A 27,779-nucleotide genomic window follows, 5' to 3' on the forward strand; every position below is an offset into this window, starting at 1 on the left:
GATATGCCATGTTTTGTTGATACTCGTGGGAGGTCTGCCCTTTTCTGAACAGAAACAGAGGATGAGTGGATTGCAGGTGGGGAGAGGGGAGCTGGAGGGAGGGGATGAGAGGAGGGGAGGAAGCAAAAATACAGTTGGTATGTAAAACAAACTAATTAATCATTTTTAAAATGTCAGCTGATGAGACTACCCAATGAGTTGCCATAGTCCCAAGACCTCTTGGTGTTTGGTCATTTGACAGGACATTGTCAGAGGATGGGCGAACACCGCAGCACAAATGGCAGCTCTTCTTGCTTCACAGTTTAAGGCTGTGTCTGCCCATAAAAAGCCAAACCTAAAAGGCTAGATTTTCCATGTAGTTCCTGTTTAGCACACTCACCTCTCTGTTGTGCTCACCTTGGAGCACAGTACTACACCGTCCTGATGAGGCTGGGTCACAGTCTGCTATTAAAACCACCATTTTCAGAATGTCACATCCATTACCACCTCCACCTACAATTATTCACTTTATACAGCAGCTCCCTGCTTCCTGAAGGACTCCAATCATATGCCCCCTCTTCTGAGAAGCTTGCCATGATGACCATAATCACTCTACCTTCACACTTTCTTTACTTTTCTTTCATCATTGTGGTGATATTTTATTTGTGCTAAAATATGGTGATATCCTATTTGTATGTTAATAAATAAAGTTTTCCTGGAGATCAGAGGAAATAGCAAGCCATTTTAAGTAAACATAGAAGTCAGGCAGTAGTAGCACATGTCCTTAATCCGATCACTTGGCAGGCAGGGTCTCTGTGTGTTCAAGGCCATACTAGGGAAGAGAGCCAAGTGTGGTGACACACACCTTTAATCCCAGTACCAACCATAGAGACCTGGAGGTCTGTACAGACAGGCAGTGTGACAATGAAGTGAGGTAGCTGAGTCAAGATAGCCAATGAGAGGGCAGAACAGCAAGGCAATAAAGGTGAGGGTAAGACAGGAAGTAGCTCACATTTGGAAGCTGCAGAGCTGGTGAGGTAAGGTTGGCTGGTGGCTATTCCTATTTCCCTGATCTCTAAGACTTTCACCCCTATATTTGGCTCCATGTTTTATATTTTATAAGACGATTTAGAAATCCGTCCACAAGTCATTGTTTTCCTAATTTCCATTGGTTTTGTTGTTGTTGTTGTTTTTAATTTTGCTTGCTGATGCCTCTACCTCCACTTCTACACATGAGAGAAGCCAGTTACTTATCTGTTCTTTTCCTTGCTTGGAATGATGCTCAACACATAGTAAGAATAATAAACTAGTGGATGCCTAAGTAATGAAATTAACTAGTGGGCTACAAAGCCAATGGATAGTGTGTGACTGAGCACAAATATCAGAGCAAGAAACAAAGAGGACCCTAGGCATAGGAGACTGAAGAATTTATCCAAAACTGCAAGGTATCAGTGCTCTGTATGAAGAGGTAGCCAGAGAATTCCAAGTTTGTGATACTCTACTGTCGAGAACACTCTTTGTTTTGTATTTCCATTTGCCTACAATGTGTTGCATGAGCATGACGTGGTATAAACAGAAAGAGGCAGATCAGTGGAAGCTGGCATGACTGAGGCTGGCATGACAAAGCAATGAGGAGCTAAGACTATTCTAGTAATATGGCAGTGTCCTTGATCTCAAAACCACAGCGAAAACAAGGGCTGTAAGAAGAGTTCTATTGTGCTTTCCCCTGGAAATGCACTTGTAATCCCACTGTGGCTGGGTCAGAGAGCTCAGAATACCGGAAAATGAGGGGCAGTTGAAAATTTAAAAAAAAAAAAGAGCCTGTATGCCAGACTATAAAAGAAATCTGGTTATACTATTCAGTCTTAAACTTATTTTTTATGTCAGTAATAGTCAAATTATGTGCTATTCATTTCAGTGCAAAAGACAGTAGAAAAACAACAAAGCCAAACACTGGGCCAATCAAAGCGGTTCCCAGACCCTCAAATATTGCTTGGGACATGTAGAAAGGGGCATTTAACAACTGTGAAGCACACTAATAAGCCAAGGAATAAGTCCCTGAGAAGCAAAATGAATTTCAGAATGAGAGTCAGCTGGTCAGTCCAGAGGCGGGTGTGGAAGACAAAGCGTGTGTTAAGGAAGAGTGAGGGACCACATCTGTTTTTGTAAACACAGTGAATTGACAGAGAACCCTGTCATCCACATCCCCAGTGACCCCCTCGGCTGCTCTGCTGACAGCTGAGGGGGTCACTGTTCACTTCACCATTTATCTTTGTGAAAGGGCTCCGTGTTCATAATTGCCCACGGGGTTCTTTTTCCCAATATTTATCACATTGCACTGTTTCTTCACCAAAGAGTTCTGGCCCCTTCTGATGACACTGTCTTGCTTCTGTGGAGTGTGGCTTGAAGAAATAGATCAACAAGGAGGCATCCCGTGTGGAGAAGGAGGCAGAATAGGCACAAATGACACCTGATACTCCTATAAAAGACTCTTCAATGTGCATTTGGACAGGCTGAGGTATCACAGAAAATAAAATTTAAAAATGTCCCATAACAATATATAAAATAGGAGGGACTGAGACCAAATCTGAAAGTGATCCTGACATAAATGGGAGTTGCAAAACACTTATGGAAATATTTGTTCAGCAATAAAAACTAAAGAAGCCTTTGGTGCAGTGCCCTTCAATCTCGGTATCATGTGGCTTTCAAAAAGAATTCCTAGCCAGAAACGGTTACATGCAATTTTGGAACTCACATTCAAAGCAGATGTGGCAACAGCTTGATGCAATACCTATCTTTGATTGCAATGCTGTGTGATGGGGAAACCCATTGATATGAAAGTAATAAGAGCAATACCTGCACCTGAGAGCACCAGAAGCTGCATGTCTTACCAAGTCCAGTAAGAAAAAGAGACAAACCTAATTGATGTACTGAGGAGATAACCCGATAGATTAGAAAACAAATTTCAACATTCTATTACCTCTCAAAGATACAAAAAAAAATAAGTATTTTAAACTTTCACTTTTAATTGACACAGGAAGTATTAACTAATTTAAGTCAAAAAGAAACAATGTCAATACTACATTAACTGAAAAAGAATAGTCTTTGACCCAGTAATTCAACTTCTCAGAATTTATTCTAATACATAGAAATACATGAAATATATATATATATATATGAGAGAGAGAAGAAAAGATGTTAGCAGGATAACATACACTGTATTTGTTTGTACAGTGTGTGTGTGTGTGTGTGTGTGTGTGTGTGTGTGTGTGCATGTGTGAAAGAGATAATAGGTAAATGAATGGCTGGTGTAGAGCATCCACACAGTATAATGCTAGACTGATAATAATGGTAACAAGTTTATAGCTACAAAATCATGAAAGCTCAGAACCAGGCAGACATAACAAAAAGTTTCAGCATGTATAATATAGAAGCACAAAGGAGGGGCTCACTGGGACAGACTGGAAAGGAATCACCTAGAAAAGAGCTGGGGTGCTGCAGAGGCCTGGAGGGGAGAGGAATGAGCAAGAAAAAAACAACACACTAGTATGAAGGTGCCATGATGAATCTGATACCTTATACTAGCCTCATGTTTTCAGTACAAGCAATTTGTGGCAAATGATTAATACAAGATCTTGTATATACATTCATTTACCTTTGTCTTCATCAAAAAGATTAATAATTAGTGACAAATCAGACACATTAAAAAATTATCGGTTATGCAATATTAATGACCATGAAGCCATTTAGTTATTAATCTATCATCTATCTATTTATATTTTTATCTATCTACTTAATTGTGTGGTGCTGGGAATGAAACCAATAACCTTGCACACACTAGGCAATCAGTTTTGAGATTCTTGTCTATGCTCGATCTACACCCAGAGCCCAAGCCTTTTATTCTAAATAGAACAACCATTAATTGGAACTGACTCAAGATTTTGACAAAAGATGAAATTTAAGATTATTTCTTCCTGCTCATGCACCTGTAAAGCTGACTCTAAAAGCAGTGATAATTGAGGGTCTTTCCATATAAATAAAAGAAAAAATAATGTGAACTATCTGTCTTTGGGAAAGGAAACTTTTTTCAACCTAAATCCCTCTTAGAGAGTAACTTTTTAAAAAAATGAAAATTTGCTCATTGTTGCTAAAGCAAAACGCAACTTTGGAAGGGTGAAAAGAATAAGAACGATGAAGAGGAGTTCTCTGGTGAAGTGGCAGTTGCCTGAGGCTAAACTTAATGAACTGATAAAGAAGGCTTCTGTGACATTAGGGAGAGCAGCTGGAGCTCTGTCTGTAATTGTCAGTGCTTACCAGATAATGAACAGCTCATCTGGACTCAGGAAAACGCCAACATGGACACAAGAAGGCCTGATAACTGCCTTCCTGAGTATAGACCCATTCTCAATGTTTGAAACTAATAAAAAGGGCTGGGAAAGGGATCTGGAAATGGGCATCGAGCCTTCAGAGGAAACGTGAAATAAATGCTTATCTATGTATCCCACACTGCACTCTATTATAACTTGGCTGCAAAGAGCAAGCACGGCTAACACATGAGATGCTTTTGTCTTCCATCCAGAACTGTTTAGTGGAAGTTGAAAAATAATGAGGAGCTAATGTCGAGCCCAGGTGAAGTTAGGATGCTACTTACCAGATGAAAAAGAATTAGCTCTAACTTTCCCCAATTGATTCACTGATATGATAGCCATGAGTAAACTGGTTATACTACAGCATTGAAGGGATTATGGAGAATTAACCATAAAAGCACTTGATAAAAACCACTTGGCTGATGAGATGTCAGAAAATCTCAAACAAATTAATAGATGGAGTATAAGTACTTACTGGACACAGGAAGTAGAATGTAATGAGTAGCCCTCTACCCTGTCATTAACTGTAAATAATAGTTGAACCTAATAAGTACCAGGAACTTCAGGCTTTGAAGACATGGCAGGAAAGAAACAAATATATGAAACTTGTCTTCATGAAACATGCATTCTAATAAGGGGACTTGGACAATAAATAAAGGCAGAAAGAAATGCAATGTGCTGACTGGTGAAAATGCCATTAAGGAAAGTAAAGTATGGGAAAGACAATAATTAATGTGGAGAAAGAGAGGTCACCTGACAGGAATATATGGGGGCCCCGGAGGGGAGGGGGGGGGCTGAAGGACACACTGAGAGAAACAGAGGTAGGAAACATGTGCTCAGAAAACAAGAGGAAACATGATTTACCTGTTAGAAAATTTCGCAGTCTAATGTGGAGGAGAGAATTCTGCCAAACAACGATGGTGAGTTGATTGATGAGGAAGCATCCCCCACCATCTCCTCAGACACATGCAGTACGATGCTGCTTCCCCTGGAAACTCACTGGAGAGCGGCTATGCTGAGAAGGGTAGAGCTTCAGTGTCGAGATCACCCCAGCCTTCGAACTCTATAGAAAACTCCTCCGTCTCCTTTAAAACATATTGCTCTTAGTACATTTGCAAGTGTGTATGTGTAGCCACACATGTAAAGAGGCTTAAAATATGAATGCCTGAAACCATAGTTATGAGAAATGTTAGGAATTATGAGAAATAATTCAGCATTGGTAAGTTTTACATACATTACTACAACATCACAAATATTTTTTGAAAATATATATGAAATCATAGAGGCATGTTCACAGAAATATGCTAAATTCATACAAAGAAAATTATGAGGATTTTCAACATGATGGTAATACTGTTTTGGGGGTTTTTTGTTGTTGTTGTTTTTGTTTGCTTTGTTTTGGGTTTTGGGTTTTTGTTTTGTTTTGTTTTTACCCAAAGACAATTTTATCAGAATTTGAAGAAAAATCCCATGGTGGCAAGCAATCAGTATTGGCTGCTGCCTGAAGGAGGGAGACAGAGAGGAGAACGAAAAAGCCATGTCTTTGGAGTTAAGCTGACATGGAGTTCAGCTGTATGATATGGAGGGATCTTTAGAGAACCAATGGAATGTAAGGTGTTAGGGAATTCCTAAGTGCTAGGGAACACATGCTGAGAAAAAGGGATGGAAAGAAGAAAAGGTGAATGGGCACTTTTCTGACAAACCAGGAAAGTGAGCAGACTCCTGAAGCTTCCTGACTGTGGTTCTGTAAACTGCTACCAGTGAAGAACTGTTGACGTGTAAAGAGTATCCAATAATAATCAGTGAAAATATCCAGGATATTAAACAGTAGACATGATGAAAAAGAAAAATCAGACTTTGTTGTGGCCCCATAGCAGGGTAGGAGGCAAGAGGGAACTTAGAAGAGGGCGGGTTCCAGATATGTTCTCTTCCTAAAAGCAAGGCCCCGACCCCCTTTGTACTATATACGGTTCTTCTCCTACAAAAGCAGAAAAGAATGAGACCCCCTTCATCTCCTTTTACAAAATCACAAATGAGATAATACGCATGCATTTAATAAGTTCTATTGACTTACTGTTTGTCTAATGTTCTGTTAAGCAGAGAGATACATTAATATTGCTTAAAGGAATATAAATTATTCCATTTTATACCATAGAGTTTGAACTTAAAGAGGTACAAGCTGAAAATTATATGGTAGCCCTGGAAACTGGAAATCTCTGCACTGATTTGGGAAAAAAAAAATGAGAGGGAAACAAAAGAAGGAATATGGCAGGTGTGGGAAGAATGATAATGCCTCCATAGAGGTTAATATGGTCAGGTCATGACTTTTCCTTTTTTCTTTCTTTCTTCCTTCCTTCCATCCTTCCTTCCTTCTTTTCTTTCTTGCTTTCCTTCTTTCTTCTTTCTTTTGCAAAGAATGGTTTTGTAGAATGGTTTTGGAAAAGGAATCTCACTATGCAGGCTACCTTTGAAAATGAGATCCTCTTGCCTTAGTTTCCCAAGTGCTGGCTGGGATTACATCATGTGACACCACACACTGCCCACTGCTAATTTAATTACCATATGGCACCAAGTAGTTTGGGCACTGGGCAGGTGGAAACTGGAGTATCTTCCCAAAAGCAAGACCTCATATTAAGGCAATAATTTATGTCCAAGTTTCTGAAGTATAGACGTTTCAAAGTAAAAAATAATTTAAGACGGAGAGAAAAAAAGGAACAATTAGCTGAGAATATAATTAGCTGCTCTCATTCCAAATTAAAGGGTTATAAAATAGGATCTATCAAGGAAGACTTAAAGTTCTAGAGATTAATTAACACTGAAGTAGAAGCAGCTGAGAAGATGTGCCAAATAGCACTCAATATATCACCCAGAGTTTTTCTCCACTGACAGAACAATAAAGCTTGTGCTTAAATAGCAACAGGAAGAAGACGTGCTGACAAAAGAAAAAAAAAAAAACAGAGATCAAGTTCAACTTAGAAGATGTAAGGAGTTTGCGTGAATTAGTCAAGGTTGCTCTGGTAGAAACATTGACAAGATCCCCAGAGATGAAGTAGTTGACCCCAGTGTTCGTTTTCCTTTTCAGCTATAAGTCATCCTGACTCAATCGCTGACCATGAGTGATGACCATGCTCTATGGTCCACAGCAGGGAAACAAGAATACTGCAGGATTAATTGGATCACTGACTCATTCACATCATCAGAAATCTAGGTTCTTGGAAACTGTTTTGTTTTGTTCTGATTGTAGTACCTGGTGTGAATTGATCCTGGGTCCTTACACATATAAGGCAGGTGTCCAACCATTGTGCTACAATTCCATTACTGTACCTGTCATGTCTCTATGTTGTTTACATTTCATCAGTGGGACCATGTTCATAACAACACCAAGCTGCAAGGTAGCCTGAAAAGTATAGTCCTACCTCAGGAAGAGGAAAAAACATATTTTGGAAATAAAAAGACTGGTACAAAAAAAATAATGTCAGGAGCAAAAAACACTGATCTCAGTCACTATTGACTCTGCCAACTGAGTGGATATGGTGCTATCTCAGGTTTGCTGGAGTCAAAAACAAGAAGCCATAGAGATGTTCAGGTAAACCTGTGCCCCCAAAGGGAAAAATATATCCATTTAATCATAAATTTGGCAGAAATGATCAGTAAGAATGAGAGCACAAACTAGTGTTCCATCAGGAAGTCTTCCTATGGTAGTAGCTAGACACAAAAATGCCAACATGGTATGTCAGCAGCCATGTTGAATGAAAGCTGTGCGTTCTTCATCTGAGCCTCTCTCATGTAGAGGATGCTTTGTTCTCCGTAAGCTACACCAAACAAACTCAGGTGGGTTTTGAGGAGAAGACAAGAAGGCATCAGGAAGCTATGTCCACTTCCTTTGACCCTTACCTACTTATTTACACTGATTTGTGTAGAAGCTGAGAAGTCACCCAAGCCAAGAGAAGGTGGCCCTTCTGGAAGACAAGACCAGACATTGGTGTCTGTCCTCTACTGGCACACTGCTCTCCATCTATCCATGAGCTGGTGCTGTCTGTTGTCAACATATAGCATTCTGACAGGATGTACTCTAAAGGGGAAGGTAGGGAAATACAATTAGATCTATCACCTAGATCCCAGCCTAGCTCCTCAGTGAGTGACTTGAACATCTTAGGTCAGCTGTACAAGCTTCAATGGATCTTTGCATACCATCATCAAATTAAATCTGGTCTGAATTATTTGTACTGTTATCAATTTCCATTAAATTGTTGAATACAAAATGTATTATGAATATGAGATACTATCCATATTCAGAAATTTTAATAACATGAACATTTGATTCCCAGTTTTCAAAGAAGGGAGAACATGCCATGGTTTAACACTGTTAAAGAAAACGGAGGGCCTCTGAGATGGCTCTTCAGAGAAAGGCCTTGATGCCAAACCTGAGAACCCAAGTTCTTCTATCCCTGGGACCCAGTAGTGGAAGGAGGAAACCAGCTACTCCTATTAATTGTTCTCTTACCTTCACGTGTACAATGTGCTACAAACACACACACACACACACACACACACACACACACACACACACACGCACGCACGCGCGCACACACACACACACGCACACACACACGCACACACACACACACACACACACACATACACGCACACACAGAAAGAGAGATGTTAGATAAATAAATAGATTAATACATGATAGATGGATAGGAGAGAGAAAGAAATTTGGGGGCATATATTCATTTATTTCACCCCACCTATGCCTAAAAGATCCGCAACTAATACTTTGTAATTGCCCTAATTGTTAATATCTATGCCTGGTCCTTACCAAAGGAAAAAATGACCTAGAGAAGCCTACAGAGTATCCATACACTTACTGTTACCTTAGTTTGATTCCTAGAAAATGAAGCTCTTTTAAAATACATTTGTTTAAGCTGTAACACACAACATGCACACATGCATGTACAACACACACACACACACACACACACACACACACACACACACACACACGCACGCACGCACGCGCGCACACACACACACACACGCACACACACACGCACACACACACACACACACACACACACACACACACATACACGCACACACAGAAAGAGAGATGTTAGATAAATAAATAGATTAATACATGATAGATGGATAGGAGAGAGAAAGAAATTTGGGGGCATATATTCATTTATTTCACCCCACCTATGCCTAAAAGATCCGCAACTAATACTTTGTAATTGCCCTAATTGTTAATATCTATGCCTGGTCCTTACCAAAGGAAAAAATGACCTAGAGAAGCCTACAGAGTATCCATACACTTACTGTTACCTTAGTTTGATTCCTAGAAAATGAAGCTCTTTTAAAATACATTTGTTTAAGCTGTAACACACAACATGCACACATGCATGTACAACACACACACACATACACACACACACACACACACACACACACACGCGCGCGCGCGCGCGCGCGCGCGCGCGCGCGCGCATGCACGCATGCACACAAGCTCCAGAGAATGGCATGTACATTACAAACAGAAATTGTACAAAATGTACCTCAAACTGCCACACAAAGCAGCCAGCAGGTGTTTTTCTTGCTGCTTCTAAAGTTAGACTTAAGCATGACACAGTTTCACTACTGTGATTGTAGATGACAACTTCCCAGTGTCAATATATATATATATATACTTGTGAGCATGATAGGTATGTTTCATAGTATGAAAAGCCATATTCCAAAGTCCCAAATGATGGCACTTTCCAGTTCAAACCAAATGCCATGCTTAAGCTTTCTCTCACCTGTTGAAAATTAACCTTTTCTGTTGGAAATTAACCCCTTAGGCATGAGCTTTATCTACTGTTTAGTCCCCTGGGTTTTGAGTGGTGTCTCGTGACGCTTAGAAGCATCTTACCTTCTTTACCTGCCACAGCCTCACTATGCACTGGCTGCTGTTTCTCAGCTTACAAGAAATGTATATTTGAGTTTGATTATGTGAGCCTGGGATGGCAGGTACCTCTGCAGTTCCCATCGCTTGTGCGTTTATCTCTCCACTGATGAGCTAGAAGTCAAGATCAAAGCTATGGAAATTAAACCCAGACAGATTCCTTCCACCTCTATCTAGCAGTTGAAAAGACCAATAGAAAAGCTAGTCTGTTAAATGTCACATCAGGAAATCAAGGAAAAGGTATAACCACACTTTGCCTGGGGAGCTGGCGTTCTGGAGCCCACATAGCATGCAAAGATTGGCCCTAGACTGGCCGCAATGATCTCTATATAATACCACACATGAGACTTTTCCAACCCTAGAGGGTCCTAGAATTGATCCCAGGAGAGCACTGGACCCCATGGTCTTGCTAAAAATCATCTGTGTAGAATACCAGAGGGGCAGCGTGACAGAGGGAGCTGTAGCATGTCTTGGTGCTTCTCCAGCATGAAGCGCCAAAATGGGTTCACAGAGCTAGGAGAAGCCACTGACGGTGAAGTCATGCCTTTTGGCCACAAGCAACACTTAGACTTTGAGGGAATGGAAAGCACACTCACCTCTGTGACTTTATGGCAATGAGAGAATGACAATTAATTCTCATCACAGAGCAGGAACTTGGCCATTAACTGTCACTAAAACTTTAATGAAAGACCTGGAGCAAAGGGAAGAAAGGACAAAGCTCACCCGCACTATTACCACAGCTTGTATGGAGGACAAACGCCTACCTGCATCCCCAGGGTTCTTTGCGAAGCTCTCTCTGGTCCACAGCTCATCCAGAACTTTGAGGCACTTTCATCAAGCCTGGATGTACATTAGCACTGTTTCCCTCATCCACCAAACTCCCCCTGTAGTCCACAGTTCACTTTTGGAGTTCTCGATCTCTGATGACTAGGTAAAGGCATACTCATCTCAGAACCCAGTATGTTGATGACTCTACATCCAATGTGAAAGCACCTCCTGGGTATAGGAGAGGCTACAGCTAGTTTCACTCACTCATCTGTGCCCTTTTATCTCCCAGATGTTTATAGTATAAGTATCTTTGTAGCAAATATATATAAAATGAAGTTTTCACTTAAGAAAAATAAATTTACTTCTGAACAGTTTTTGGAGGGACAGCCACTTTCCTTTGATAAAAATTAAGTGTTCCTCTGAGCAGATTAATCTCAGTTAAATGAAAGTGAATCTTAACCAGTAAGTCATCACAATGCGCATGAAAAAGTATAATAGAAGAGAATGCTGTCTTTCTTTTCTATTTAGACCATCTTATTATTATGGATTTTTTAATTGTTGATTTGGTTTTTACTTTTGGGGGATTGTTGTTGTTATTGTTTTTGTTTTGTTTTACTTTTTGATGACAAAAATGCATTCTGCTTTTACTTTTATTACAGTGGTCAGTGTATTATATGAGATATTCAAAGCTATTATAAAATAGGCATCAAGTTAGGTGATTTTGTATTACTTACCTAAGTGTTTTGAGCATGTTTAATGTATTTTGTGTTGTGATATTCAGTGTTTTATTGGATGCATTTTTCATCCTCCTTTAATTTCAATCTATGGTTGATTTTTTGTGACATAGCCCCTGTAGGGAGCAGAGGAAGTCCTGGATGAGTGAACCCCTGAGAACACAGCCATTAGAGTACTCTAAGGCCTTGGATCCATGAGACATTGGCAGAACCATTTTCCCACGTGGGGCAAGCTCACAAGGGATGGCAAAGCTCTCCTTCAGATTCCCTTGTGAATGATCATGGATAGTAATTCAGGGTGTGCAAAGATCAGCAACTGGAGTCTCTTCTGCCCGGTTGTTCATGGCCTGAGACTGTGCCATGCAGAGACCCAGACAACTAACTCCTTTCCCAGTGCTGTGCCCAATAAACATGTTGAGAAACCACGTCTCCACAGTAGAGCTCCATGTGGTCCTGGCTTTATTGGAGCTGTGCCTGTGTGTCTATCCTATCCTCATTCCCTCGATGGCCCTAGTGACAATTCCAGGACACAGCTGATTCCATCGTACGTCACTTGTTTTTACTTGTGATGAGAACATCATAAGAACATTTTTATTCTTTTGCCTGACAAATGTGCTGCGAATAGGAGGAGGAAAGGATAAATCTTCCTTCTTTGAGTTTTCTAATACTGCTAAAATAGATCAACACAAACCAGTATCTCAAAACAACACATTTTTTTTTCCCACAGCCCTGAGGATCAGAAATCTAAAATCAAGGTGTAAGGTGTGAATCATGAGGAAGACTGCCCAGCCTTCTCTCTGGAAGCATCATAAAGAAGCTTTTTTTCCTTTTTTGTTTTTAGAGATCACAGGCCACTGTTTTCCCTTCGTATTGAAGCCATTTGCTAACCCTGTCACTCCACCAATAACTCTCCTCCTTACCCCACCCTCCTCCTGTAGTGACTCTACAGGGCTGACTCAGAAAGTTCAGAATAATCTTCCCACCTCAAAATCCCTCACCTAATCACATCTGTAAAGCTCCCTTTGCCATGTAAGATAGCACAGCCCAGGTTCTACCGATTAAGCCATGTCTTCCCACTCCACCTACATATAAAATATGCTCTACTAAGGAGCCACCAGAATGCTATGTCCCAAATTCCAAAGCAGAAAAGTATGCAGTCATAGTTTATTTATAAAGGACTATAAAAGGCCATTGATTTTTCTGCCTCAGGTTTTATTTTTAAAAAACAGCTAAATAATCTTGGAACTGAAGCCAGTTAAACTGTAGGTTTTATACACATAGACATGAAAATATAATATGCAGGTATTCAAGTGCTATAAATATTTTGTGATCACTGTAATTGTCCCAGGGGCACAGAGTTCTTCTTTTGCAGACTCTAGATCTTGTTGATAAAACAATTTTAGAACTGACATAGAAAGGAAACTAAGGACAATTTACCAGCAATAGAGAAAGACACACCCAGAACATCAGGACAAAGCTATCAGGGGACGAGGGAAAGCTAGAAAGTCATGTTTGCAGTAAAACAAGACGAAAAAGCCATGTCTTAGATGGCAGGGTAGAAAAAAAAAAAGAAAAAAGAAAAAGAGTATGAACTGAACACCCAGGACCTGTGTTTCCACAGTTTTTATCAGATGGGTACAAAATTGACTTCACCTCTTGATGGCATAGGACTTGGGACAACCAAGGAGGCAAGATACAACCTTAGTATTATTGGATTTCACCTGGAGTCAGATAAGTCGCTTATGTGACCCATAACTCAAGATACATCTAACACAGAAAGGAATCATAAATAAATGTGTTGTGTGATTTTAACTTTTGGCTCAGATGGTGTTGGGCCAGGAAGGGATGGCTCATAGTGTTCATGCTCATCAGTTCACCCTTAGCTCTGTGGCCAACTTAAAGCCCAGCCAGTCACCTTTAACTTTGCAGGTAGGTACACAAACCTCAGGGATATTTAGCACTTACTGAAAGGTTGGTGTAGCAGGCTTTCTTTTGGGCCACCAACCAGCTCCCAAATCATGACACGGGGACTTATTATTAGTTACAAATGCTCAGCCTTAGCTTATGTTTGTCCCCCTAGCTCTTATAACTTAAATTAACCTGTTTCTCTTCATTTTTGTTCTGCCTCAGGGCTTTTTACCTTCCTTTCATTCTCTATGCCCTGCTCGGTGTCTGGCTGACTGGCCCTGGGAGTCTCCCTCTCTTGCCCCCCCCCCATTCTCTTCTCCCTCATTCTCCCTCTCTTCTTCCTGAGTCTACATTCCTCTTACTGCTTATTGTCTCTGCCTGCCAGCCCCGCCTATCCCTCTTCTGCCTAGCTGTTGGCTATTCAGCTTTTTATTAGGCCAATCAGGTGACTTAGGAAGGCAAGGTGAAATAGCAACACATCTTTACATAATTAAACAAATGCAGCATAAATAAATGTAACACGCCTTTACATAGTTCAAGTAATATTCCACAACAGGCTAATGCTAGGCTGTTTTCAGCCTAGAGTTTGGAAGCCAGTTTGAGAGTGAATCATGAGCAACTTGGAGGATTTATGTTGTGGAACTTGAAATCTGACTCCTTTTTAAACTTATAACTCTCTACCCTAATGGGCTCAGCAGTGAAGGTCTGCAAGCCTTTAGGAATGATGCTTCATCGAATATAAAGTACCTATTTCCTTAGGGGAACAGTAATTTTTCTCATTTTCTTATCACAGACTCATATGTGCCATATTTCTTTTTATCTTTTAGCTTTCAATTTGTACTTTTTAAGTTGTAAAACAGAACTTTCTCTTTAACAAGAAGGACCTTGCATCCAAGGAGATCACCCCTCACCTGAACTGGAGAAGGGTCGCCCATTGTTTACTGTTGTAAGGGAGTTCTGACCACTGACAATGCCATCTGTACAGGGTATTATCTCCCTCCATGTTACCGATCACAAAATGTGTCTTTGTGTTAGAGGAAACTAATATATTGACACTTATGTGTCTCAAACTGTTGGGGAGGTGGGTAGTGGTAAAAGCCTTTACTTCTCTTTCACCTGCTTAGCATCTCCTATCGTAACAACTCTAAATTATGTTCTACAGGGATATTTAGTCCAGGGTTTCTATGATGTCTTAGGTGAATATTTGGATTTCTTCTTTTCCTAGGAAAAAGGGTGAAGAAATCAGAAGAGGAGAGAAGAGAAGAGGAAAGGAAAGGAGAGGGGAGAACTTGGTGGGGAGGGGGGACACAGAAGATAGAACAAGAGCAGGGAATACCAGTGTTGGAAAGACAAACGCACCAAAGTCTAGACATAAAGGATGCTACTGCAGTACCAGCGAAAAGTGACAATAAAAATGCCAACACACTAAGTCAACAAGATGACAGTAATTAATATACTTCCCTCGGCAATAGCCCTGAATAGTAAAGGCCTCACTACTGTGGTCAAAGACTAGCTGACTGGATTAGAAATTGTTTTTGTTGTCTACAGAAAACATACCTCATTTTCAAGGGTAAATACTTTCTTAAAGTAAAAGTATAGAAAAAAGAATTTCAAACAAACGGGACCAGGAAAACAGCAGATGTTGCTATTCTTCTATCTTACAAAGCACATTTCAGACCCGAACTAATTAGTAGAGATAAATTTTTTTTAAAAAAAGATCACTTCATTCATTCCCATCAATGGAACAGTCCATTAACAGGACATGGATGTTACAATTCTAAATATATACACATAATATACATAATCAGATATACATAATTTCAAATAACGAATACTACTAGGCATAAAGCCATAGATCAACCCAAATATAGAAGTAGTAGGCAATTTCAATACCCCATTTTAACCAAAGAACAAGTCATCAGGACAAAAAGTAGAGAAACATCAGAACTACTTGATCAAATGGACCTAACAGATGTTTATAAAATAGTTCACTCAAACTCTTTAGAATACTCATTCTTCTCAGCATCGCATTGAAGTTTCTCTAAGCAAGGCCACATATTGGTAGACAATGCAAATATCAACAGATTTAGGATTGATATCTGGAATGTACAAAGAACTCAAAAAACAGAACATCAAGGAAACCAAAACCCAATGAATAGATGGACTGCTGATCAGAACAGCAAGCAAATACTTTTATAGTGTTCAGTATCATTGGCGATGAGAGAAATACAAACTAAAGCCACTTTGAGATTCAATCTCACTCCAGTCAGGTTAGCTGTCATCAAATGTCAAATGGTTTCTCTATCCCCTGCAGTCAAAGGATGAAGAGTATTCAGCAATAGTGTCCTATGTAGATGTATTGTGTAAACAAAGGTAACATTAATAGCCTCTGTTGTTTTGGATACTTTTGGGACCTCAGTAACTATAATTTGCAGTGCAATTTCCATGCCTATACCTTCTGGGAGTGACATTGTTGGCCCATATAGAATAATTCCATTCAAACTCATTTTTTAGTTATATTTTTAAATTAGTTTACTAACTAGTGGGTTTCATAAGGTGATTTTTTTTTTTTAGTTTTGGTGAACTCACCTAGAACTACCTCCTTTCCCCATCCTCCCACCCTGAGCCCTATTTAACCCTTTATCATCTCTTTCATTTCACATCTATTCTACTATCCCTGTAATTGTGCTCTTAATAGGCTTATGAGAGAGTAGGTTTCCATATGACTTTTTATTTTATTTTATTTTATTTTATTTTATTTTATTTTACAATACCATTCAGTTCTACATAACAGCCACAGATTCCCTTGTTCTCCCCCTTCCTGCCTCCCTCCCCTTCCCCCCAGCCCATCCCCCATTCCCACCTCCTCCAGGGCAAAGCCTCCCCAGAGGATTGAGATCAACCTGGTAGACTCAGTCCAGGCAGGTCCAGTCCCCTCCTCCCAGATTGAGCCAAGCGTCCCTGCATAAGTCCCAGGTTTCAAGCAGCCAGCTCATGCACTGAGCACAGGACCCGGTCCCACTGCCTGGATGCCTCCCAAACAGATCAAGCCAATCAACTGTCTCACCTATTCAGAGGGCCTGATCCAGTTGGGGGCCCCTCAGCCTTTATTTCATAGTTCATGTGTTTCCATTGGTTTGGTTATTTGTCCCTGTGCTTTATCCAACCTTGGTTTCAACAATTCTCGCTCATATAAATCCTCCTCATTCTCGCTAATTAGACTCCCGGCGCTCCACTCGGGGCCGAGCCATGGATGTCTGCATCCAGATTCCTCAGTCCTTGGATGGGGGGTTTCTGGCACAACTATTAGGGTGTTTGGCCATCCCATCACCAGAGTAGGTCAGTCCCGGCTGTCTCTCGACCATTGCCAGCAGTCTTTTGTGGAGGTATCTTTGTGGATTTCTGTGGGCCTCTTTAGCACTTTGTTTCTTCCTTTTCTCATGTGGTCTTCATTTACCATGGTCTCCTATTCCTTGTTCTCCCTCTCTGTTCTTGATCCAGCTGGGATCTCCTGCTCTCTTTCCCTCGACCCTTGCCCTTCATTGCTCCCACTCATGTCCAGGTTGTTCATGAAGATCTCATCCTGAGTGAGGTAACCCAGACTCAGAAAGACAAATATGGTATGTACTCACTCATAGGAAGATACTAGATGTGGAACAAGGATGACTAGACTGCTACTCACATCACCAGTGAGGCTACCTGGAAAACAGGACCCCAAGAAAGACACGAGGATCGCCCAATGACAGAGAAATGGCTGAGATCTTCATGTCCATATGTTAGCTGCATAACATTTCCTTGTATTTACTTTTATTCATCAAAACTCTGTATAAGCTAACATTACTATTATCAATTAGACAGTACTATTTAAAGTGGAATCATCTTTATAATAATCCACAGATAAAAATTCCCAGTAGAACAGGATGTTTCCATGATATAAACACACTACATTACAAGCAGTAGAGATCTCCTCACACCCAATCACACCATGCCAAATACCAGAGAAAGATAGCAACAGCAATCATCTAAAGGCACAGCAGAAGGAAAAGGCATTTTGGGGTCTGTGGTCTTGGGGTCTTGCCTTAACCAAGGTTGGCCCATCAGATAGCTTCCTCCTCGTGGGCTGACACCTTGAACTTCAATTGCCACATGCTGCTCCTCTGACATGGCCACTGGCTATATATATGAAAATGTATATGAAAATATATATATATGAAAATATGTATGTATATGAAATATATATTTCAGTTCTCCCTATTTACATTCAGATTTCATGATTTCATTTTTCTTTATAGCAGAATAATATTTCATTATGTATATGAACCACAGTTTTCTTATTCATTCACCTGTTGATGGACATCTAGATTGATTCTATTTTGTAACTATTGTGAATAAAGCAGAAATTCACAGAGATGGACAAGTACTTCTATAGTAGGATGTAAAGTACATTGGGTGCATGCCAAAGGGTGGTATAGCCAGTCATAGCAGTTCTATTTCTAGGTTTTCTTGTTTGTTTTTGTTTTTGCCTTTGTTTTTGTTTGTTTGTTTGTTTGTTTTTGAGAAACCTCTAGGATCATTCCAAGATGGCCGTATTAGCTTTCATTCCCACCAACAATGTATAAGAGTTCTCCTTTTCCCACATCCATACCAACAATTGTAGTGATTTGCATTCCTGCCATAGTTATTTTGACTGAGGTGAGTTGATGGGGAGGACTTTTAAGAAATTATGGGCATGACATGGCTATCATACTCCTGAACTCACAACAGTTGATGTTACCTTCATAAGACCTGTACACAATCAAGCCAGCCAAAATTCCAGCATAGATGGGGTGGGTGAACTCCAGGTGCCACCCCTCACTGAGGAGCTATTAGCAATGCACAGTTGCTGGAAGAGGGAAAATCATTGCTTGGAGGATATAGGTTCTGTTCAGTGGATGGCCCATGTACATATGGGAATCACTAAGTAGACTTAGTGGGTTATCAAAAACATATGAAGTTGAGAGGTGAAATGTGTTGTTATTGGAGGGGTCAGGGAAAGACAGAGGGGGAGGAATGAGGGTAGATCTGATCATATTCAGTGTATGACTATATGAAATCCTACAGGAAAAAAAGAAATTAATTAACAAGAAATGCTGGCAAGGACATAGTGGAAGTGGAAGACTTATCTACTATTTTGGACAGTGCAAACTTACAGAGTCACTGTGGAAATCAGTGTGGGGGTTCTTTGAAATCTAGGAATAAAACTTCTCCATATTACTCAGCTATTCTACTCCTGGGCATATTAGACTCTAAGGACTTTATGTCTTGCTACAGTGTTGTGTGCAGATCCACATTCATTGTCCGTCTACTCACACTAACTGGTAAATTAAATCAGCCTACCTGTCCATCAACCAATGAATTGGCAATGAAAATGCAGCATACTGGCACAAAAACACAATAAAATTTTATTTATTTATAAAGAAAGGGAAATTGCAAATTTGAAGGTAAATGGATGAAACTGAAATATACATATGTGAGCGAGGTAACCTGGGTACAAAGGAACAAATTCCAACATGTTCTTCTGCAATGTGGATCTGAGCTATGAGTCTCTACTTTTCTGTGTTGAAAGTATAGATCCTATATTGGCCAGAAGTCCAGAAAGAGGCCTTTAGGATGGAGGTGCCTTAAGAATGGAGAGTAGTAAGTCATAGATAATATGAATGTAGAGAGGGGTGGAAATGTGTAAGTGGAGGGGGGATAAGGGAGGCAAGACAGGGGGAGATGGGGAAGATTAATCAAAATAAAGGAGTGTAGTCATAAGATTTCCTGTGTCCTGGCCAGCCAGCGGTTGGGACAAATCTCTCCCACTCATGTCTCCCAAGTAAACACACAGAGGCTTGACCATTAGCTCAGGCTTATTACTGACTAGCTCTTACACAAATTAACCCATAATTCTTATATGTTTAGGCACATGGTTTGGTACATTTTCTCAGTTCTGCCTTCACATCTTGCTTTCTCTGTGCCTGGCTCACCACTCCTGACTCAGCCTTCCTCTTCCCAGAATTCTCCTTGTCTGCTTATCCCACCTATACTTCTTGCCTGGCTACTGGCCAATCAGTGTTTTATTTATCAACATTCACAGCATACAGAACAACATTCCACAGCAAAAGGGAATTGAAACACACACACACAAAAAAAAATTAGAATCTTATAGCCAAACTTTTTTTTAATGAAGGGAGATACCCTGCACACTGGAAAGCACTCTTTGAAACCACAGGCTATTGAAAACAAAAACAACAGGAGCCCTGGACGCAGGTGTGGGGTAACTCCCCACGGGTTGTTGCTCATGGGGCTGATAACTCCTCATGGGTTGTTGCTCATGGGGCTGACAGCTCATGTAGGTGAGACCACTAGCTTTGTCACTAACTAATCATAAGTATTTAAACAAACCACCTTGTCACTTCCCTCACATGAAGCTGGGGCCATTGCCTCCTGGCTGGAACCATACAGGTTGAGATAAGAAGATCAAACTTGGGGATCAGGGCTTTAGTGTACATGTTCCTCTTCTGGGATGCCCAAGTTTGGTTCACAGTGACTACACTGGACCACCTATAACTTAACTGTAGGTGATCTAACATCCTCTTCTAGCCTCTGTGGCAGCCTGTACTCACATGGCTTACACTCATGCAGACACACACATATACATATTTTTTAATTAATTAAAGCATAATACTAAAAATCAAATGGCACTGTTGGAGACACAGGGGAACAGTGATTTGTCTGCTTGGCCCTGATTGTAACTAGAATCCCAAGAAGAAACACATCAGCTGATATTCTTTGGGAAATTTCCCTGGAATTAGCATGGTGCATTGAATGTGATATATCTCTGGATTTGTGTAAAGATAGATGGGGTGATATGGGTGGGTGTTGGAGGTAAAGCACCCTCTTTAAGAACTAGATGTGTGTGCAATCTACCTAATAGAAAGTAGAACAGTGTAAATTTATTAACAAAGCTAGAATACTCAACCTTTGTTTCTTAGACTTCCAAAAAAATTTGTCAAATTTTCTAAGAACAATGGAAAGTTAGCCCAAACAAAATAAAAATCTTGGGTTACCCTGAAATAGATATTTGATCTCACCCTTGCTTCCTGGGATTACACTGATACATTACAAAACACTCTCATAATAGAATCCACCATTTTAAACAGCCTTGCCCTATCTGAGCTATTTAAGTTTCCACAAATTCTGTTTCTGCTCATAAGATACAAAAAGCATTTTTAACAACCTACAACCTCTAAACAGCACTACATTCTCCCCAGGCACCAGGTGTAGACATGCTTCTAACCGGACACAATCCTAGCAGGGTGCTTCAGCGTCTCTGGATGAGGTTAGCAGCCGAAGGAAGAACCTACCCCATAGCTTTGGCACATCCAAAAATTAAAAATAAAAAACATACCTCTGCTCCTATTTAATATCACTGAGCACAGTTGCATTTCTCTTGGACAAGACTGTTTGCGTAGATGTTTCTCAAGAGAGAAAGCCAGGGGATTAATTTACCTCTGCCATCGTGATTGACTGGAGCAGCTGTCAGGCAGCTGAAGTGCCTCCAATCTCCATCACAAATTACTTCAAATGGTTTTGAAGGTAAACTTGCCAAGCCTGTTATGCCCAGGAACCCTGACAGGAAAATGTGCAATTGACTTAAATGAGAAACAAGAGGATCCATTTGGGGTCTTCATAATGAAGCTGCCACGCTGCCTTTGTTGATGCTCTGGGGGCTGCAGACATATCCTGTGCAGGCAGCGAACGAGGGGTCTGCTCTGGGTACAGACCTCATGAATTCATGACTTAGCGATAGACCACTGAACTTGTCCCCCAAAGAACAGATAAGACCTCAGCCTCAGAAAATCTTGGCTGTGAATTCTGTTTCTGTCAGTTAACATGTCCATGGGCATGACACAAAAAGAATCTACAACTGGTAGATGACTCAGGTACAAAAAGGTCTAGAGCAAAACAAGAAAATGTTAACATTTGTTAAAGACAAGGGATGGGCATGTCAAATGTCTACATGTCTTTTGCTACCCTCTTGGAATAACACCTCTTTGAAAATGAGAGAAGAAAACTGATTTTCAACTAGGATTCTGAACCCAGGTTTGGTTCTCCCAACACATTTAAGAAGACACAAAGGAAAGTACTGGGAACCCAGAAGTTCAGGAAGGCTGAAGCGGAGCAGAGTCGTGGGGAACTTGGGAAAACACAATTTTCTATTTTGCACAATTAGCAAGAAGGAGAAAATTTATAACCATAGTTTTCAGCTTTATATAAGAACAGACATTATTAATCTATAGCTGCACGAAACACAAATCTCACTTAAGGTTTTCCAAACCACTAGCAATAGTTGGATGGTAGATTCAAACTATAAATAAATCATCTGTCCAATAGCAGCTACAAGTACACGCTCACAGAGGAATTCGGCTCTAAGTGCTGTAATGAATAGACCTCAAATAAACACTGTTGTTGAGAACAGTAAAATGTGAGTAGAGTCCGGCACTAATTGGCTGTGTTGTTGCACTTTATCTACGGACATGAGCTTAAAATGGCACACTTCTCCATCTCATTTATCTGTCACTATAACGAGGAGAGGTGGAAGAAAAATGAGATGCCACGGCTTACTAACTACAGGGCAATTGATTTATTCGTGTGTGGACTTGGGGCTGTGAATGTGGACAGGCATGTGCCATGGTACACATAGGGAGGTCAGTGATGAGGACACAATGGGCCTCATCTTCCTTGTTTGAGATAAGGTCTCTTGCTGTGTTTTGTTTCTCTGCTGCAGATGTCATGATAGCTGGACCAGGAGCCTCTAGGGACTCTCCTACCTCTGCGCTCATGTTCCCGTTGATGTGCTAGGATCCCAACATGATTGCTACAACTGTAAGTTTTGTGTGAGTTCTGGGGATTAGAACTGAGGTCCTCACACTCGCAAAGCACTTTACCCCACCTCTCCCAAACCATCCCCCTAGCCCAAGGGAAATATTCATATGACCAAATTCCCAGCCATTCGGACTCTCGAAGCTTCCTCGGTTCAATGTCCACCACTGGGAAGGCTAGAAAATTAACTCCATCCCTGATTTCCCTGGGGACGCCAGCCTCCGTGTGTCAGGATCAGACACGTGTCATTTTCTCTTAATTTCCACAACTTCCAGGCTTCTCGCTCATCTCCTTCCCTCCTAGTCTTTACTGGATCAAAGATAGAAAGAGGTACGTGGCTTAAGACGGCATCTATCAAGGAATTCACCCACTACTACCTCCCAGTGTCCCATTAGAAATTAATGAAAATATAATAATGGGGGGTGGGCTGGGAGTAAGGGGGAGAGGCAGGAGGGGGGAGAACAAGGGAATCCATGGCTGATATGTAAAATTAAATTATAAAATTAAAAAAATAAAAACACACACAAAAAAAGAAAATATAATAACAAGGTAAAAAGGCATCATAATACTAAAAATAAACTAATACTAACTTCTACAACTAGAAGGAGGTTTTCACTAATTATCATCTGTGTGCAATGTTGTTTCTCTTTTCTCAAAGACTAGGGGTAAAAATTACACTGGGAAGCAATTTAATAAAAGAACGAAAAATGATTTTCATTTCTGACGGATATCTTCAGAAAGATATAAAAAGGTATGGCCTCTATGAAATGGAAACAGAGAAGCATAAGCAAAAGACGGAGATGAAGGTGGAAAATGAAAGGGCTATTTCTGAACATGAAAGCTGAAAATGAAGAGCAAAGCAAACACCACTGCCTCTTACCCCACAGAAGACTTAAAAGTCACAAACCAAACACAGCTCACAGAGCAAGCGGGGAACAGGGCTGCCAGAAGACTCTGTGAGGAATGGCTAATGGGCCTGACTCTCTAAACAGCTCTAATAAATCAACACAGAGAAAGGCCACGGGAAAAAGATGTTCAAATAATGACACAAGAAGCACAATTTTCAGTAAACATGAAGTAACTTATTAACGACAGATATGCAGCTTACGGTCCCATGAGACAGTCTTTGCATGTCCACTCAGTCAAATGGAAATGACCATGTCACCCAGGACGAGAGCAAAGGGAATTTCCAACCCCATGACAGCCTGAACACAATCAATCATTCCAAGCTCATGGAAGGTAACTTGGTCAATTAAAACAAAATACTTGCTAGTCTTGAACTTCAAGGCAATTTTCCTTCATGAAAGAAGCTATTCTCATCAATGTGTGCATCTCAGGAGTTCACAGCGACAATATTTATTAGAAGATATTTGAAAAAAAAAAAGAACACTACACTTTCAGTAGTAAAGGAGATTTACCTATATTTTTAAAATATTTTGCTACCATTAAAATTGATGCTCGTGGGTCATAGGGGGTGATATTCACCTTGTAACTATGAAAGTAGAATCACACTGATCAAAATTCTGCCAAGTTAAAACCGTAAGTGCATTATATGAAGTGCAAAGATATTAAACTCTGAGAGGAGGTACTCTGAAAAGGACTCAAGACCATTTCTCCTATGCTCAGCATTCTCCAATTGCCCGATTGCCCATGATCCTTTGTCTGGGCTGGAGGCCACACAAACTCTCCCCCTCCCATGTTAGCACCTCCATTAGTATCATTGTTCACATGGTTATCTAATACCAAGTTGTCAGCACTGAGATCATATACACACAGGAAACACAGAGGGACTATGCAGGGTGTGTGTCTGTATTAATATGTGCTTGCCTAGTCCTCTGTTGATCAACTGTTGAGAGAACTAGGAGATGTGGCCTTGTTAGAGTAGATGTGACCTTGTTGGAGGAGGTGGGTCACTGGGGGAGGGCTTTGAGGTTTCAAAAGCCCAAGCCAGGCCCAATATCTATCTCTCTTTATGCCTGCTGTGTGCAGATCAGGAAGTAAAGTTCTCAGATACACTGTATGTATGTATGTATGTATGTATGTATGTATGTATGTATGTAGTATGTATGTATGTATGCATGCAATGGTTTACTGGAGAGTTTTATGCCAACTTGACACGAGCTAAGGTCATTTGAGGGGAGAGAACCTCAAGTAAGAGAACGCCTCCATGTAGAAGCAGGAGAACTGCCCTCCCAGCCCCTTGCTCACTGCTGCAAGAGGTGAACTCACCAGGGCAGTGCTGGAGAGCTCACCTTGGTGGTGAGGACTGGGGAGAGCGAGCTGGTGGGCTGACCAACCCTACAACTAGCCAGGCCCCAAACCAGGGCTATGAGTTGGCCCACCCCAACATCCACCTCATCTGTGATCTGCTGCAGCACGTGAAGTGGCTGGTCCTGGAGATCCAAAGCTGCAGGATTTCCATGGCACAGGGCAACAACGGGTTATCCAAGGGGAGTCCCAGTGAGGGCCCACCATACATAGTGTAGCAGAAACCAGAGGCCTCGAACCAGACCAATGACGCTTTGCAATGAACACTTGCAAGTTAAGATCCCTGGACAAAAGGGTTTTTCTGCCCGGCTCACTGTGTCACACTACAGCTTCCATGGTGAGATATTTCTCCCCCGGTTCTTTTTTCTCTTAAATTTTATTGTATTTTATCTTGTGGGAGGGGTTGCAAGGGCAGAGGTAAGATATCCAGGGATGTGGAAACAAATGGGTTCAAGAGGTATGATGTGAAAGACACAAAGAATAAGTAACGAGAAAGTTTAAAAAAAAAAAAATGAAGAGAAACCACCTCCACAAGATCAGGCTATACACAAACCTTTAAGGCCTTTTCTTAATTAGTGATTGGTGGGGGAAGGCTCAGCCCACTGGGGTTGGAGCCATCCCTGGCCTTTGGTCCTGGGTTCTATAAGAAAGCAGACTGAGCAAGCCGTGAGGAGCAAGCCTGTAAGCAGCACTCCACCATGGCCCCTGCATCAGCTCCTACCTCCGGGCTCCTGCCCTGTTTGAGTTCCTGTTCTGACTTCCTTTGAGGATGAGCAGTAATGAGGAAGTGTAAACCTAATAAACCCTTTCCTCCCCAAGTTGTTTTGGTCATGGTGTTCACCACGGCCCAGCCAAGGCAAAGGGAAATGCTTGGCAGGGCCTGCAGGGAGAACATGGAGAGAGAAATGGTGGCAACTGTGGTATAATTTCAAAAAAATTTAAAAATTAAATGCATTTAAAGGAATTTTTCTGGAGATCAACTATAGCTGATTAATCAATTCCTTACATATCTCTTAATTGTTTTCTAGTTATAATGAACTTATACAATCCTCACAATCAGGCTATGCAGTTTAAAATAAAAACCAATGATCAAAAAACATCAATTTATAGTACTATATCCAACTATGCAGAAAAATATGATCAAATGACGTAAACAAAGCCATAGGATATGTATCGCCCCACAGTAACGGCTCTGCGTTCCCTTTGCTTCCAAAGAGCATTTACCACAGCTCAACTACACCTAATACGGGAGCTTAATAATGTATTTTTGGAACTTTCAAATTACAGGATAAGATGGTCCTGTGACCTTTGAAGGTCCTGGGAGAAGACCCCTGCTCCGACCCTCCGCCTCCCTCCCGAAGCCAGCCATCTCCCATTATCTCACTGCCTAACTCACTCTTCAAGAGCTCTGCAAAGTTCAAAATAATAACCACAGCAAACAGAGTGGCTCATCTAGAAGCCATCTGAGACAATTAAATGAAATTTCTAGTTGCAATACTCCAGTCTGACGAACTGAAGACCAGGCGTCTTTGAAGTCTGATGAAAGGACTCATTTCTACCCAAAACAGCCCTCGGTGACTTCTGAAACGGTCGCGGGAAATAGCTGTCATGACCACCTTAATCCACTAGATGGCAGGCTTGAGACGCTGTCGGCAACAAATCAGGCCTTGGTTGCGCTTTAACCAAAAGAGAAAAACCAAAGCGAGCTCGGAGAAGGTGAAATGATGTTTAAAATGCTAAAATAAGAAAATATAAACAAGCAGAGGGAAATATTTAGAAATCGCAGCTGGGACTGATAATGGGGACTACTGCCTCTGCTCTCGCATCTGTGCTGAGTGGATTTTCAGTGTGGCTCCCTCCCGTCCCCCGGTCCCTTTGTTCAGTCCTCTCACACTGAACCAGCCCTCCTCAGTGAGTGAGCCAGATTCAGCGTGCCCTTGCCATGTGGTCACCTCTCTGGCATCAGCGGTGCACACAGGCCTTGGGGGTCATGGTCTGCGTGAGGATGCTTTTTATGCTGGAAGTGCCTTGGAAAAGAGAGGGTAAACAAAGGCACGGGTTTGCAACTAAGGGGGCAGACTGGCCGTGCGCCTTTCCGGTTTCGCTCCCTCCATCACACCCTGTGGTGCTAACTGGAGGATTTGTCTCGTTCCTCTAGCAAAGGTGATGCTTTGAATCAAGAATGAGGCCGTCTCAGAACACCGAGGGTAGAAATCTGGTCACTGCCGTCACCTGCTGTAAAAGCCGGAAGGAAAGTGTACCTTGCAGACTCACAACTGAGGAGCACTGTCTCCCCAGGACAGAGAGGACCGGAGAGAGCAGCAGCAGAGCCACCTGTCAGGAGGCCAGTGGCCAGCAGGTCGCTGCCAGGTACTGCCCCTGAGCTTCTCACCCGTGGACACTTGTGCTTGCCGGCGCTGGCTTTGGAATTAAGTGTCTGGTTATTCCAGAACGCTTCCTAAGAACCCAGCAGCCCTAAACCGTCAGTGCAGCAACCATGGACAACAGGCTGTCCCTGTGTCTCCCCCTGAAGTCGTCATGAACACTGGATGCCTGTAGAAACCACCTCACGATATTCACCAGCTGCTGCGTCGAGAAGAGTTCTTACTCATTCTTACAAAGCACTGTAATTCTTTTATCTGTCTCTTCTACGACTCATCTGGCACAGTGCACACCTATAATCTCATTAGTAAATCAGAGACATCTCAGTGACTTAGATGCTATCTTATCATGATGACCCATCATGAATGTCACACTGAATTACCGGACAAAATTTTAATTTAAACACAGAGCCTGAAGGCCCAAAATGTAGAGACGCCATAACTGTCAAAATGTTTAGAAGAAACCATGAATGGCACATTGTTCCTGAAAAACGTAAAATAAAGTAGTATTATTAATGCCTTA

The 27,779-nt window shown here is 41.3% G+C and overlaps 1 long non-coding RNA gene across 1 annotated transcript; it reads left to right on the top strand.

Annotated features, from left to right (window-relative positions):
• The first annotated feature begins 997 nt into the window (after positions 1 to 997).
• LOC121827867 (uncharacterized) lies at positions 998 to 27,779 on the top strand. Its single transcript, XR_006070172.2, has 3 exons — positions 998 to 1,016; positions 22,513 to 22,610; positions 27,034 to 27,779. It is a non-coding gene; the product is annotated as an uncharacterized LOC121827867 (long non-coding RNA).

The sequence above is a fragment of the Peromyscus maniculatus genome, chromosome 3 (genome assembly GCF_049852395.1).
Source record: "Peromyscus maniculatus bairdii isolate BWxNUB_F1_BW_parent chromosome 3, HU_Pman_BW_mat_3.1, whole genome shotgun sequence".
NCBI lineage: Eukaryota > Metazoa > Chordata > Mammalia > Rodentia > Cricetidae > Peromyscus > Peromyscus maniculatus.